We start from the raw sequence: 16,773 nt of genomic DNA, 5'->3' as shown, positions 1-16,773 counted from the left end.
TATCCAATCACAAACAAAAGTTTTGGGGGAAAAAAAGTCAGGCCCTCTGACCTTTCGTATCTAAGAAAAATAAGTACACGTTTGTCTTTTTTTTGTTGTTGCTTCCTCTGAGGTTCATTCCAAATTTATGTTCTCCTATTTGCACACAAGTGCTGGAGAGCCACAAGTGCTTCATTTTACTGTAAATGAACGCTAATTTTCCTTCATAATTCCTTGCTTCCCAGAGGTGGACCTTTTAAGACAGATATTCCAGACTAGGGAAGATGGCATTTACCTCACACTACTGTTCCAGTACGCGTGATTTATGCTGTCACAATACAGCTCTGCAGATTAGGGAGGTGGGTTCCCTTCCCTTGCCTTCAGTAGTCTGGCTTTTTAGGGTTCTCTGATGTTTTGAGGGGGAAGTTCTTTAGTAGAGGAGCATCGTTCTGTGCAAGAGCACAGAAGGTATATTCATTGTTCAGATTTCATTGCTACTTTACACCTTACATATACAATAGTTCATAGGCTACACAGGGTTTTGGTGGATGTTTTATAAGTTTTTACTGGTGTGAAACTTTGATCCCAGGGAGCACAAACCCTTGTGGGTCATTCTTGTGTAGTGGCTGTATTCTAATAAATTAATTAGAATGCTATTCATTAAGACAACTGAAATTATCCCTTTTCATGCCAAAAGCATAGTTTTATAGTACTTCCCTATACATACTAATTATTCTCTGGGAGCTCATCTTGAGTTTGGCCTCTTTTTCTGACAGTATATTGTAAATCAACCACTTTCAATCTTCACTGAGAAGAACTTCAAAATAGTTTCCATTTGTAACCGATAAAAAAGGAATTGCAACTGTGAGCTGCATCTGTTTGTCTTACAGCATCTGATCACAGTTGCACTCATGCTGTTTTGTACTAAATATGGTGAGCTTCCTGTGCTTTCAGGAAGTGGCACAGTGCACAAGTTTTCATTGTATTGAGTTGAGGGGGATGGGATTGGCTGGAAGAAGAAACAAAGTGTAGTGCCATGTGTTTTGTCAAGTTAAACAGACTGAGAGAGACACAGAGGACAAAGACGTAACTCATCTAAGAAAAGGAAAAGTGATGTAGTGCATAAATATTACCGGATGATAAATAAGAGTAATTTGCTTCCACTTAGTAATTTGATAAGGGGATGGCCGCACTGTGAAAAACTGCCTGCATATTGTTTTTAAACACAGTAGACTGATGCACTGGTGAAATCTCTGTGACAGCATCCATACACAAATAAGCAGCATTAAGTCTCACAGTGCAACCAGAGCAATCTTATGCCATTGGATATGGAAAATTAATTTTCCTCCATAACAGTAACAGATCAAGGTAATTATGAAGTGGGTGCAATTACTTTTATGTTGGCCACATGGAAGAACTCTGGCATCCACAGGAGCCAGCCGGTAGTACCTCACCCATGTGCACAATAATTTTTATCCATATTGCTGTGTGTGTAAAATCTCATTGTGGAATCCTCTGAGGGATTAGAAGCAGAAACAAAGACAATGAACTATCAGAGACATGAAGAACAGAAGCACATCACTGGGGAAAAAGGAAATGTACTGCAGTGAGTGCTAAAAGAGTCATCTTGTCCTGAGCTCTACACTCAGTAATGGGTTAACTACAGAAACTTCCTGGAGACCTCGGAAATTGATAGCACCTCTGTTCTGCTTGGAAGTTAGAAAATTGTGCTAGCAAAATACAGCCACTGAGGGATGGCAAAACAAACAAAACGCCAAACCTTAGTACCTGTGGTGTAAGAGGAAGACAAGTAGGGAAGCAATACCGGGGAGCAAGGACCAATTGCCAACCAAGTACTTTGCCTGCAAGTTAAGGTTTCCTGTGGAAAGCAGCCTAAAAACAAAAAGCTGTTCAAGAGGAGCTGTGTAGCAATGTTTGGTGAAGTAGGGGGGGGAAAGAAACAAATAGGAACAATGTATGTGGCAGCACTATGGATGAGGATTTGTAATTTATACAAAGTTTCCAGCTGAAAGTGAAGAAAAAGCAGCTTAGTACGGGAAAGCAAGCACAGAAGTAGGGCAGTAGCTTACAAAATGTGCAAGATGCCTCTGATGTGAAGTACAGCTTATTTGATATGTTGTGTGCAGATTTGGGCCCAGTCAAAGAAGTCTAAAAGGAACCTGTAGGAATGATCAGAAGGCTCAAAAGGACAGCTTACAGAGAAACAGTAGAAGTTACAGGACCATGTCGTTAAAAGAAAAAATGTATTGCAATGTATGCCTTCCTTTTATTCTAAGTTTCAGAAATATTTTATTGTACTATTGTACATTTCAAAGCGTTGGCCAAAAAGGATATGTGTCTGCAATACATTGTAAGAAAGACTCATTTTTACTTTCTCTTTCAGTGGAAAGAAGTCTTTAGCAACAGCCGAAGAGGCTTCAGAAATATGCAATTGGCAGAAGTGCAGAAACCATTCCTGATAAAATAGTGTCTGGGCTTGTGGCATTTAACATGACAAGCAAAACAGTGTTTCTATCAAGAAAAGATTTCATTACAGAATACTGTTAAAGTCTTGGAAATGTTTATAAGGTATGTTTTAACTTCATTTTGCACTTAATGTTATCTTCCCCTGTAGAAAACTTGAATTGCGAGGTACGAAATCCAAGGATATTTAGGAATATGAATAGAGTACTCTAGAAGTGAAATGTTTGATTTATCTTTTCATACTCCTATAGGTTATAGCAGTGTCCTATCTCACAGTAAATATTGAGTACGTCAAGTGTAAAGGACAGGCTTTCTGCTAAGAAGCAGCGGCTATAATAGAAGAGACGCTTAAGAGTATCAAGTTGCAGTGAAAAATAACTTATTCTCATTGCAGTATACTTCCATGAACACAGAAAATATACACTGAGAAACAAATTATAGATTTATAAATGGGCTTTGTGCTTTGGACATTTGTCTTCCCCTAACAATCATCTGAGAAATCTGAGCAGGGGTTGAAATGCAGTATTTTGTCAAAGGCTTCTTCAGTTTTGTGGGTTTTATTGTTGTTTTTAAAGATCTTCCACTCTTCCTGTCTTATTTGTAAAGAGCAATGCTATCAGTAGGATTGCTGCAACAGACAAAACAAGACTTAATTGTGGATTACTCATCCTCTTCAGCAAGAAATAAGACACCCTTTGCCAAAAAGCCAAAATGCAAATGTTATTCAAAAGATGCTATAGCATGAAGCTTTCATAACAAGTTTCTTGTTTGTCTAGAATGTATAAAATTTTCACTCTGCTTCATATTTTTGACATTCAAATAATATCACAGCTTAAATCAAATAAGTCTTATTTCCACACTGAGTGAAGAATGTGAGTGCTGAAAATTTACCATAGTGAGGCTTTGCTTTACCTATTTTCTACCGTTTGCTATTATTTGACCTTAAGGTGCCAGTGTGTCAGCACATGGATATCTTTAGTCACGTTTGTGACTCCTGTCAATTTGCTGAGAAAGTTTCCATATTTCAAGTTTCTTGCTTGGCTGTAGGTTGAGCACAGGGTGGAAATGGAAATTTGCCTTTCTATCCATCATGAAGATGTATGACGTGCCACCGAGGAGACAACAAAAGAGAATTGAATAAACAGATAAGTGATAGGGTTTTAGTTGTTGGCTAGGAGGGTTCTTAGTTACACAATAAATGAAGATTACTCAGCAGCAAAGGCACTTAAAAAAATGTTTTCTGTGTATGTGTTATGTTTAGGTGGCTATTAACTATTGTTTCTCGTTATAATGGGTTTTATTGCTGCTTAACACTTAGCCTTTAAGCTTCCAAGTTTATAGTTTCTCTATTGATGTGTCACAGGCTACTTTACGTTTTAACTAAAACCTCAGCCAGTTGTTCCTTGAAATAAGATTAAAGTGAGATTCTACCACACAAGGTACTTTTATCCACCCACTTTACTAAGAAACATAAGATATATTAGCTCCCTTATATTTGCAGGTGGCTTTTGTCATTTTCTCAACAGCTCCCCCAAGATCACTTGCATCCCAAGCCCCAGGGTCATGAATTTCCTTGTGGCATTTTTTGCAACAAGTCAAAGGAGTCTTTTTGCCCTATTTCTGCCTGACAGCAGCAGAATGAGAAACAAGGATGTTACTACCACTAGTGTCAGCACCACAGGAGGGAAGAAATTACAGATAAGCACTCATTAAGTAAACTGCAGGGAAGTTACAGAACCCATTCAGCAGAGAACCTAGCTTGCTTGTGGCAAGAGACCTTTTGCCTGTGCCATAAATTAATAGCTACTGAGTCAGAAAACCCAGCACCTATAGGAGAGAATCTGTTTAGAAGATGCCCAACATCTAATTGAAAGCTATCCATTTTTTACTGAGGCTGAACTAAGGCACTCCCTTGACCTGGTGCTTGGTACACTTCTCAAGACATCTGTCACTTCAGGAGAGGACCCCTTCAGACGGGTTCCCCACCATCAATCACCCTACTGTTACCAATCTAACACTATCAAGAGTGTTAAGCTTGCTACAGGAGGAATGATATATGAGCTGTGACTGTGCAGAAAGCAAAGTGTACTCATTATGTCTTAGATCTGCTCAGACATACATTCAGTAGAGAAACAATGAGATTATTAAATTCAGTGAGTCTTCAGGGCTCTTAACAGTGTTAAGTGTTACAGAAAAAGACTAATACAGCAGAAGTAGCATTCTTCCTGATGACTAGTGCATGTGTAACCACCAAATGCAACAAGGTTAGCAGTGTTTTGAAAGCAGCCTAGAAAGCCTTTCAGATTGCTCTCTTCTCCTTAGTTCAAGTTGGCTGATCAAAAAGATCTACTGTTCCTGTGAGCCAGACACCAAGCATCAAGTGCTTGGTGTCCTCTGGTATTCCCTTGTACCTTGCTTGTATTTGCCTGTTCTTTATTAATACAGTAATTGAACTCAAAAAGGGGAAAACAAGTTCTTCAAATAGTGACTTTCCAGCTGTGATGGGAAATTGACCAGCGACCTCAGTAAATACAGTCTGAGCTTTTTCCACTTGGAAGATATTCCAGTGATCACATAGCAGTAAGTGCTTTGGATTAAGCTATGGGAAAAGTTAAAAGATCACCTGTGATCTCTTTGCAGCCCTAAGTTTCTGCTGTTAGAAGATGAACCTTCTAAATTGTCACCTTTTGAGTACAAGCAGCTGACATCTACCATCCCCGCTGGATCAAAAGCGGCCAAAGGAATCCTGTAGTCACTGCAGTCTGAGTAACCAGAATTCAGCCCAAGTTCCACTAACACCAATTTATTAATCTGTGCAGAAATTGCTGAGCTGTAGACTTCAAGAGATGTGGTCAAAAGCATCTACACTAAGTCCTCAGCAGTAAGACGCTAAGAAAGCAATTACGTGATTTCTCATGAAGCCTGTTAGCATCCTTTGTCCCAAAATAAGACTTTGGGTAGAGATGATGGGGAGAAGGGAGGAAATCTTAGTCTCAGAGAAATGCAGCAGGTCAGCTTCATTTCTCACACATTCCTTCCATGCTGTTGAAGTGCTCCAGGTAGCTGAACAGAACATGCTATATTACAAACAAACGTGTAGACAGCAGGAGTAGTGCAAGTAGTTCAGGTCCCATAGCAGAACAATTTATGAAGAATGAGTGAGTGTGCCTTGGATGAAGCACAGATAGAACTGAAGCATTATTTTTGTTTGGACAGTATTACTAAGAAATTGTTGCAATTTATGTTGTTTTGTGGTTAAGATACAGTCATACCTTAAGGTAACTACAGAAGCTTCTGTCACACGTACTAGTGTGTGAAATTAAGGATGACTGGAAATACGAGTGGGAGCAGAGATTACTGCAGCCATCTCTCTAGGTGAAGTTAAACATTAATCTTAGCATGTGTAGTGGGATAAACAGTCACTAATTGAAAGTTAGTCCAAAAGTTCTTGGTTAGGAGAGAGCGTCAATCTGCTCTAGCTCTTCCTGCCTGCCCCTTAAGCCCATCCCATTGTTAGTTTCCCAACTCATATCAGAATACTGGTGTTGCAATTGAAAGACAAGGGTCCTAGTTCTGCCTCACATCTGATTATGAAATTATGAAGTATCCAAAGCACTCATGTTATTTCTGATAATGTGGGGCTTTGCCAGCATGGAGCATGCTTCCCTATTACCAAGTATACAGCTTGCTCTAGTTGCCAGTATAGCTTACTAGGTTATATATTGGAGGAAAGTTTATTTTGCAGCAAAGTTTCACTAGTTCATGTAATGACATTGTACTACTCAAGGGCTTTCATCTGAGTACTGATTTTAACTACCTTGTGCAGGAAAATCAAGGACAGTGCTAGTGCTCTACAGATTACTCAGCTGGCAATGTCCTGTGCTACCTTTTCCTGATGAGTTTTTCTGCTGACACATTCCAGTAGGAAAAGAGCTCAGGTTTTGTTTGAGGGCGAAGAAGTTCTTCGTTTCTTGCTATGTCAAGTGGTGTGTTTTTAAAATAAATAGATAAATAAAATAAAAAGGCATCAAGTCAAAAGCCCTTACTTTGTGCAAACAAAGGAAGGGGGAGGGAGAAATCGCAAAGAAGTTTGTGACAGCTTTCTGAAGTGCTGTCTTGAATCCAGTTATCAAAACACTAACACTTAAAGGACAATAATTAGTAAACTAAAACCTTGGACAATAGAAGTTCTGGAATATATTCCTTGCTCTGTAGCTGAAAGACCCATCTAATTGTAATACTCATGTAGGCAGTCTAATTCATCTACATACAACAGAGCACAAGTACAAATCAAGGGAAAAGAATATAAGAAAAAGCAGAGGGAGCTACCTAATAAGCATCCATTTGTGACAAGAATCACAGTAACAGGTCCAGAGTTATGAGACAGACACCTTCTTTCCAGGTACTTGCTGTCATTTCACAAAAGGAGATAGGTGTTAGTGTGAGCTACCTTGCTGTATTCCCACCTCACCACCCAAGCCGAAGTAGAAGCAAGTCAAAGAGCAGCAGCTGCTAACCCTGCTTGTTTTCAGTTGGGGCTTGAGCAAATGCTGCTTTTAGGGTGACTTATTGTCCCATGCAACAAATTCCTTAAGTTTAGGTGTTCAAGACTGTATTGTCTTCCCAGCCTCCATTACTATATACTAGTTCAAACTCAGCCAGCTGCACATCCAGTGTGTGACTTATGAAAGGTTCATCTGTTTTGCATTTTACATCAGGGATAACTACTTGGGGCTTATTACTATCAGAGATAGAGGTTTGTATATTCATATCTTAACTTCCCCCCCCTCAGTAACCTCAGGGGCTCAAACCATTGAGTTGCTTTTTTTGTCCTAACATAAGCTATTCCTCACATACTCAGTGTCCCTTTTGTGTTGTTTTGCAGGTGCCCTGTGTCCTTAGATGTGAGTGGCCCACAGCACTAGTGGCATGAACACACCTAGCAGTTTTAGTGGCAAGGTAAGGTGTCCTGCTTTGTCATCACTGCTATTCTAATGAAGTATTCAGTGATTAACATTGTTTCAGAATGTTACAACAACTCAGACTTCAATGAAAATAGCTGTCAGAAACCACCGTCATATACATCTTAGCCAAGTTAATCATGCAGGTGCCTTTGAGCTCTGAAAGTGTTTGTTTTGTAACTGTACTCTAAGGACTCCATCAGAATTAACTTGAGCTCGCACACTGGAAGAAGTCCTCTCCACCACTTAAAGCAATTCTTTTCAACAAGTGATAGCTGAAAGCATGACAAATTGTTCCTGATTACATCCGTTTCTGTATTCAAAGCAACTCATGTTGAATAGTATTAGATTTGATGGACCATTAACCTGTCTTTATCTGGTAGGTTGATGATGTACTTTAGCTACCATAACCTGTGCCAGGCATATCATAACACTGCTGCAATAGCCTGAGTTTATCCACTGGAAGGCAACAGCGAAAGAAGCACCTTCTAACTCTACTGACAAGAGTCACATGATGATTAGCATTTTATCTTCAGTTCTGCGGAGCGTTGGTACCAAACCGTCAAGTAACTATGCCCTTGAAAAGGAGAAGTTAAACAGTGATATTTTTTCTTCACTAAAAACTGTCTTCTGTGCACACTTGATGTTCAGTCTATGTGATTACACTGCCATCATTAACAGCAGTGCAGCATGGACTATTGCAGGGAAACAACCAGAAAATTTGCTTAAAAATATTATACCAGGCATGCAGCAATTTTGCTCACAGCCAAAAAAAAAAATGGACCTCTAATTTCTGACAGATGTAGATTTGCTAATCTCAGGAGCAACTGTCAGCTAGAGGCATTTGGCAACTGACCTGTGAAACATTTTGTTAGCCCTTTAAAATTGACAGCCACTTATAGTCAATCGGGGGAAAAAAAAAAACAGATCGAAGTATACAAAAGACTCTAGATGACCCTGTTCCGCAGGTGTGCTCTTAGTGGGAACAGTCTTTTATCTGTAAAAACCTAGAGCTTTGTGTAAAGATTAAGTGGCTGTTACATTGAGAAGGGCACTTCTAGCAGCAGCTGTGCGGATGCTTCCCCTGCATCCCAAAAGTGACCAGTGCAAACTAGTCAGTAGGGCTGTATTGTACTCCCTGGGACCAACTCAAGCAGCACGCAGAGTCATTGCTTACCAGCAGGCATATACTTGACACCACCAGGAGCCCCATGCAGGCAGTGTTATGTACCCTCCTCAGAGTAGCAGGATCAGCATTCCCCTCACACATACATGCACAGACACAAAGACCTGTTGCTAACAAAGCACTTGCAGTTTCATCTCAGCTCCTAGCTATAGCAGACTGGGGTATAGCCCAGCCTAGCTTAAAGCTAGTCCTCCTCGCTGCTTGCATAGGATACCCCTACTTACAGTTGAGAGTGTTCCGTAGCAACCACTTGTTCAGCGAGAAGGAGGAGGGCTGCAGTCCTGAGCGTAGCAGGGAAGGAATGGACCCTGCCCGTGTTTGACAGATGCAGGGAGGAGGGAGGGAGAGAGAGGAGGGACTGGGGAGAACAGACCAAAGCCACGATGCTGAACCCTGGAGCTAGTGGGCTGTCACTTGCAGCCATCCCTACCCTGGGCTAGAAGGGAATGCACATCAGGGCTGTGTTTCTTGCCTGTATTTCTTTATAGACCCTCCTCCTTTTTTTTTTTTTTTTTTTAAGCATCCCTTTGTCTTGGGAAGCTTGTTAGCAGAGTTGGAGTTAACAGCTACCTCCCCAGGTATCAGCTCTCTAACATACTCCCACCCATGCACTCCTGGTCATTACAACTGAGAGGGCAGCAGTTCAGAGACATCTCCAATGTGCTGAGTGCTCCTCAGCACAGCATGCAGTGTTCAGGCTATTGTTCTACATGCTGTGCTCCAGCAATTAGATCAAGCCTCTCCAGAGAAAGGCATGGGTAGCTTTTAAATCAGAAGGAGGAACCTAGGAGAAAAGAATAATCTGTACAGTCCTTATCAGACTACTTGGCACTTAAATTTAGGATTACAGTGTTTGCCTTACCTCTTTTTGCATTCCTTCCTCCCCTCCCCCCCCCCCAAATGCATCAAGCCTCAGACCCTGTTAGCCGTTGTGGCAGTACTCATCCTGCTGTGACTGCTAGAGCTTCCTTGTTCCTCAGGAGTCTAAAGGAGGTTAGGAAGACCAAGGAATACTCCAGATCAGCCTTTCCTCTTGCATGCAGAGGGAGACAGCTAGCTCCAGGGCTCTCACTTACCCTGAAGTGAGAGCCACTGATCTGGTTCTGACTGTCAGGGTGTTACTGGAATGTCACTCCTGGGGGACAAGTAACAGAAGAGACCTTTATTCCAGGCTAGGCTGAAGCAGATAATAGAAATGTTGCTAGAAATCAGGAAAATAAGGAGTACTGCCACAAGCTCATTATCCAAAAATAGAGAATTTCTAAGAATAAGATGACAAGAATGATCAGACATGCTTTGAAAAGGACGTGTTCCAGTCTTATTTGTATCACCTGTCATAAGGAAAGAAATATTCAGTGACATACTACAACTAAATCAGCAGGTAGAATACACTAAAACTGGCTTGTAGGGGAAGAAGAGAGAGGGAAAAACAAACAAAAAACGTATGCAGGGAAGGAAAGCTTAAGGCTAAAGACAACTAGAAAACAGTGCTCTCACCGCCCATAGGCACAGTCCAAGGACTGAAGTCAGTCCAACAACATTGTCCAGATCAAGACAGGAAACAAACACAACAACAAACGAGCACTCACTGCATACTCTACACTGAAGTAAGAAACCAGCTCCTTTGCCAAAGCTTAAATGCAATACTAAGGCCAAAGGAGGCAGCTATGGAGGCCCTAGGTGAGGCCATTAAGTTAAGCGTCTTAATCAGCAGCTGAAACCCAGCAGCTCTGATGTCTCTACTGTAATCCTTACTGCTGGTATTCTGCAAGGCACAAGTGACACAAGTTGGCAGCATACTTCAGACTGAAGGATGAAACAGAAACATCATCCTAATTTAGGATGAGTCAAGCTGTCCTTTTGTGAGATAATTGCTATAAATGACCTGGAAATGAAGATACAGTGTTGTTCAATGGAAATTACTGGAATTAATGTATTGCACTATTTACAGAGGTACAAAAGTAGAGTGCAGCTGGTATGCTAGGAATCCAGTCCACAGCAGTTCCCTAGGCAACCTTAGGTGTTGGTAACATCAGGAGAACTTGATACGCTGACTCTAAGAAGAAATGTCACAGAGGATGGAGCAGAGTGGAGACTGTGGCCAGGTTCTATGATAACATCACCGGGATGGGAGCATGATGGTGCTATGGTAGTAATAAACTGTATACTTGTTACAGTTTGCTATCTCTTGACAAAAAGCCATCCTTTGGGTGAACTTTTCTCATTATACACTCATGAAATGCTCATTATAAAACCAAAACACACCTCCATCCCAAAGGTTACTTGCCTCCAAGGTGCAGCCATCCCACACTGAGCCTGTCCTCAGAATTTTTTAGCATGTATCTTTAGAAGTGAGGCAAGAGAATTTTATGCAAATTGTAAACAAAGGTATGTATGGCTGGAGTCGCTCAAGCTCCACCTGAAAAATAAGAAATAGTATAAAAATGGTTTAAGAGAGGGGCAATGTCAGGGAAGACAGAATCAAATGTCAGACACGAACCATCTCCAACTTCTGGGCTCAGCTGATGGGCTGAGCTTCTTGTTCCCTGTTTTGGGATATGTATTGGGTAAGATTCACACAGTCAGTTACACCAACTGCTTCCCTGAGAAACTTAGAGGTCTCTGTACAGTTGCTTATAGTTTAATGCATTTGTAGTCGGCCGTATTGTTAACGTTCTTGGAGAACTTCATATGCTTTGTAGACACTGTTTTTGATCACTGATAATCCAAAAAACCTGTAATCTGTTACTTTAATAAAATGCACTATTCATTAATCCAGCTGTGAGAGTTCTTAGTCTGGGCATAGCCCAAGCTCTTAAAGAGTGATCATGTAAGCCTATTTGGATGCCATTAGATTAATTGGGCAGTGTACTCATATACTGAATGCCACTGGAGTTATAGTGCTGGACTGGGCATTGCTCAGAATCTAAGCTCAGCCACACCCAGCTCTTCTGCTGTCTGAGAAAAAGCTGGAACATAAGGGCATATATTTTCTGCCAAATTACATTGCCCTTTAGCCTGACACCTCTCTGCTGCAATACGCAGAGAGGGTGAGTAGTGAGAAAAGCGTGTGTAGTATATGTGCTGCTAACACCCTTTACACGGTGGTCTATGACTCATAAGATCTATATGGCAAGTTCAGTCTTCTTTTCTTTCACGATAGTAGGAAAGTGATTGATGGACACAGACTGAACTGATTTGCCTACCTTCCCTCAAAGCAGTCAACAGTTGAAATTAGAAGGGACAAATTAAAGTAATAAATGTGGGGTCAAACAGGTAAGGAAGACACTTCTTCAGCTTTCCTGAGATCCCAGATCCACTTCAAGCTCATTAAGTGCAAGCACTAGGCTGTCCTGATTTGCAGCCAGTGACACAGTTGGCTTCTGTAGACATGAGAAGGTCTCCATGGAGTCTGTGTGGAAATAGGAGCATAAGTCTCACACTCAAGTGTTTATCTTTCATTATGCACCTCAGAATACGTAATGAGGCTTGTAACTGTTGAAGAGTCCCATCTGGCCTGATGAAATAAACAATTCCCCTGAAATTTGAAATGTCTCATTCAAAAGAAGCCTGTTCTGTTAGGGAAAAAAAAACAAAAAAAACAAAACAAAAAAAAAACCAGAAATATCCCTAATCAGCTGTAAACTGTTTTTTTGTGCATATACTCAGAAGTGATGCTTTCAGATTTGTGACCCAGGTGAGTTGCTCACTTGTGATGGTGTGAGTATTTGCTTACTCTTCTTCCGAGTGGCTCACGAAGAGCTGATGCACTGGGGGCTACCTTGTGGTCTAGTTTAAATTTGAAAGTCTTTCAGGTGTAAGAGGGGAAGTTGTCACTCAGGACACAAAGTATGTCTGGATCTCCAGTTATAGACATGGCTTTGCTCTTGTAGCTCTTGAAGCAGACTATGATGTTGCTGTTGCATGGTATGTGGTTGTAGATGCTCACAGTATCCTCTGAAGATAATTATCTTCTCTATATACTAGAGCAAGTATTCCCAAAATGTGTCCTGCCCAGGACTTCTTTTTTTTTTGTTCCAAATAAAGGTCAGTGGGTGTGTGTGCGCTGCAACTGGACTTCTTTCTGCCACTAGACGTATTACAAGGGGTTACCTGTTCTCTCCAACATAGCGTCTTAGGTGTGTGTGCAGTCATTATGTTCTGTGTGAGGAATGACTGAGAGGCTAGGGTGTCATTGACATATAAAATAATAAAAATGGTTACAAACTTCATACTAAGTGTAAAGCCATGATTTAAGTTACAAAGATTTCTGACTGTTAAGCCTGGGAGCTCATCAGTAAGAAATGTCAGGGATTAAGGAAACTCCAGAATTATTAACCCAAGGAACATAAGAGTGATTTTAATAACTCAGCACGATCTTAGGACAGCACAGCACGGAGTACTTCTGATGGAGGTGATGGCTTTGAAAGTTCCCTGTGGTATTTAAAAGGCTTTAATTGGAATGTCCTGTATTAGTTAAAGCCCATCCAGAAAGGTTAACTTAAAACAAATTAACAGAGATAGTGCTGAAAAGCCGAATGTGGACAGTCTTTGTAGGAGAGAAACTACAAAGAGCTCCCGGTTGTATAGACTGTTTGGCACATGCTGAGGCAAGATCTCATTTTCCTCCGTTCTGGTATCTCAAATAAATACTAGGAAACACACCCAAAGTATTTAGCTACAGGAAAGTACTAGAAAAGATCGTGTTGGGTATAACCTGGCAAAGTGCAAATTTAGGAAATTAGAAATCTTCTCCATGGTTTCCCATAGAAAGAGAAGCCAGAAAGTATTCTTAAGATGGCATTTTTTCACCTGGAAAATAAGAGATGCTCCCTCACGAATTCTGAACTCTTGGTGAAGCCAGACTCTTAAGAAGCTATCCTGGCATGGGGATATTCACTGGGCGTCAGCAAATACACTCTGACCAGTGCAGGTAAGGAAGAGCAAATATTGAAAAAGAATTGCTTGTTAATATTTCAAAAGCTCAAATAATCAGCTTTTCAACTTCACGGTCTCCTTTCTCTCTGAATGACATTAACTGTCCTTTCTGTTTTCTATTAGATGGGAATTTAAAAGGAGACTTTTTTTTAGCTAAAGTAATGTTCTGCAGCTGGTGGTAATAGCTGTAACTGGTGATTTGTTTTCAGTCAGGTGGGTTGCTCAGGGCTTGAGGAAAATAAGGCTAGGATGACTTTGGTGTTGGGGGAGTAGCAACTTTTTTAGGGGAGAAAGAAATGAAAGACGTGTTACATACAGAAATAAGGTCAGAAGTTAAGGTAAGCTCAAAAGTGTGTTTATGGTATAAGGTGTGTTTTTATTTCAAAACAGAAGAGCATGATCCCAGACACTTGAGACTCAGCATCTTCATTGCCTTGCTGTGATGTTACACTGGATAGCCTTGAAAACTGGATTTCAGCTGCAGGAGACTACATCAGAGGTGCGGGTAAGTCCTGGATGGTTCTAAGTCTATGTCAAAACACAGCATACCAATAAAACGAGCGAGGTTTTTTCAGCTGTAAACGATTGCTTGTTCGGTGCCCCTCATAGGACAGGGAGATATGTGGCTGTTGTTTGAGATGTATGTGCTTAATTTTTCTGTCTTCCTTGCTATTCCGAAATGAAATGATTTAAGAGAACTTCTGGAAAGGCACTCGCTGAGCAGCAGTTTGTACAGGAGAGGTTACACATAGAAAGGCTTGAGGGTACTCAGGAAAGCTGCAAGATTTGTCTGGGCACTTGCAGTGATGCTTGTGAAGAGTAAGGAAAAAACAAGAAGGAAGGAGAGGAGGGAGAAAGGGGAGGAAAGGAGAAAAGGGACAGGCAAGGCAGGAAGAAAAGGGAAGGGCTCAGGGAAGGGAGGAAGGTAAGGGGAAATGGAAAGGCAAGGCACAAGCGGAGAGAGGAAAGTAGGAAGGAAAGGCAGCAGAAGGCATGTCTGCTTTTTTTTTCCTTTGTAGTTTCTATTTATTTGTTTTAGCAAGCAAACAGAAAAGCAGAGGCTGGGGTAGCGTTGCTGCAAGGGGTCTGCCCTGGGGCTGTTGTGTCAGGGCTGATGTCTGCCCTAACCCATGGGACTCTGGGGAGCCATGCTTCACCTCTGCAATATCTTTGCCCTTCAAGTGCTGGCATAAACACAGCTGCAGCTCCAGGTGATTCATGGATAACTGCAGAAATCAAAGTTCGCGGAAATGCAGGGGTTTCCTTCAGACAGTCTCTGAGTATGTGCAATGTCATATTGGCTTAAATTAATTAAAAAGCAGATAAGAAATGAAACTCACTTCAGTGAGGCTGTTCACATTTATCTTGTGATGAGTAAATACAAACTAAAGAAGTACTAGCTGATCTGCTTTGAGAGTGTTGGATGCACTTTGGAAAAAAAAGCAACCCCACGCAGTTCAGGCAAAGGCTGCTGTACAAAAGAAATGAAGCAACGCAGTGGGGATGAAGGGAGCCAAAACATCGTCTGGGAAAACATTGTCAGTAATAGTTGATTTTTTTAGATGCCTTTTAATAATATGAGGAGCTGATTTAATGAATACTGAAGTTCTTGCTTAATGTATGTGATTATTTTTCTTCCCGTACCTTTTACCTATTTTTTATGCCAATTCAACTTGATATTAATGCTATTATGAAATGCTGGAGTTAGAGTAGTAGCTGTTAGTCACAATGCCTCCTTTAATGCCTCCACATGAGGGGAAAGGGGATTTAATCTGAAAATGAGGATTTTTTCCCCTCTGAGCTCCATCTATGATTGAGACATGGCGTAGAGTGAGTAGTTTGGTTGGGGAACCTTTTGTGTGGCTGTGGTTTGTGGCACATTGCATCAGTCGCATCCAATATCCCACATCCCATATCTCATACCCCACATCACATCACATCCTGGCTGCATCTTAGGGAGTTTATTGGGAGGTTTTCTTTGCTGAGGCCGAGTGGATAGGTGAGGGGCTGCAGGAGATGCTGATCTTGATGTTGCGACTGGTCCTGTTCTTACGATGCTGTGAGGATTGGCTTTGTTTTTCCCAGCGGAGCATGGTGATAGAAAGGCAGTCAGCGGCGTTCATCTCTTTTTCCGGTAGTAGTAGGTGGCACAGACACGTATATATCCTGCTAAGGCAACTCAGTGGGGAGCATTAAGCATGTAGCTAATTATAATTACAGTTACACAGGCTAATATAATAAACTCATTTACTGTCACCTTTTCTCTTGCCCAGTGGCACGTTGGAAAATCTGCGATTTTTCTTGTTCCGGCGGCTGGGGGGCACTCTGCTCCGGCCTCTGGAGGCCCTCCTGCGCTGTCTGCTATGCCCCCGCTGGGCCCTCACCATCCTTGTACCCACTCGGCCCCCTAGCTCCCCAGACACTGATGCATCTGATGGTCAGGGAAGATGCTGGGGAGAAGTTCCTTTGTGAGCACACAGCAGGGACCCTGTCACCCTGGTGATGGTGGGGGGATCCTCCCTATGAGCTCCCAAGGACAGAGATCCAGTGTTTCATGCAGTATTTCCAATCAATTCCGTTTTCAAAAGCACATTTTTAAGCAAATAAATTACTAAAAAATGTTGTTAAATAGGGTCTCACTAGCTAGAGTGTGGATGAGTTAGGAAAGTCTCTGGGTAATTTCCCAACTTGCTTTGGCTCCAAACGGAGTCTCCAAACAAATAAACTGGAGCTATAGAGCTCCTGAAATGCCCCTGCACCAGGCAACGTGCATGACTGTTATTGCTTGCGGGATTCATTTGTGGCTTTCTGTGGCCACTTGAATGTTCATGTTGCAGGTCTGGGGTAGAGCTCAGCTGTTGACCACTTTCTCCCTATTCAGCACTGGAGAGTAAGCTGTGAAGTACCCCTGGTCAGCAGGGTTTCATGAGCAATTATTCTGAAGCTATTTTTAGCAGATTTCCATATTTTTCTTGAAAACAGAGAATAGGTGGCAATTCAGCAGTGCGCCATGGGAAAATTACAGCCTGAATCACATAGGATAGTCACAGAAGAGACAGACTATCAGTGTTTATACTAAAATAGCCTATTATCCAGGTTTCTTCCACAGATAAATGGTAATCAAACACTCCTCAGCTCTCTAAAGGTCATGAATCCTTTTGAGTATCCAATCTACATCACATTTTGTTATGTTATTATTCTGCACATCTAAAAAGATTGTCACCA

At 41.5% G+C, this 16,773-nt stretch overlaps 1 protein-coding gene and 1 long non-coding RNA gene across 12 annotated transcripts in view; one reads left to right on the top strand and one right to left on the bottom strand.

The window, feature by feature from the left end:
- Positions 1-16,773, top strand: part of GC (GC, vitamin D binding protein) — a 52,753-nt gene that overhangs the window by 3,707 nt on the left and 32,273 nt on the right. For 6 of the 11 annotated variants that reach the window (XR_002438635.1, XR_002438630.1, XR_002438626.1 and 3 more), the window contains exons 2-5: positions 2,384-2,568; positions 7,349-7,422; positions 13,381-13,543; positions 13,939-14,053. The gene's annotated coding sequence lies outside the window, so the exon portion shown is untranslated. The other 5 variants (XR_002438628.1, XR_002438631.1, XR_002438627.1 and 2 more) reach the window with 5 other exon arrangements.
- LOC110398816 lies at positions 15,495-15,976 on the bottom strand. Its single transcript, XR_002438636.1, has 2 exons — positions 15,806-15,976; positions 15,495-15,714 (listed from the first exon to the last, which is right to left on the bottom strand). It is a non-coding gene; the product is annotated as an uncharacterized LOC110398816 (long non-coding RNA).

The sequence above is a fragment of the Numida meleagris genome, chromosome 4, assembly GCF_002078875.1.
Source record: "Numida meleagris isolate 19003 breed g44 Domestic line chromosome 4, NumMel1.0, whole genome shotgun sequence".
NCBI classification, from domain to species: Eukaryota; Metazoa; Chordata; class Aves; order Galliformes; family Numididae; genus Numida; species Numida meleagris.
This window is presented reverse-complemented; position numbering and strand designations above follow the sequence as displayed.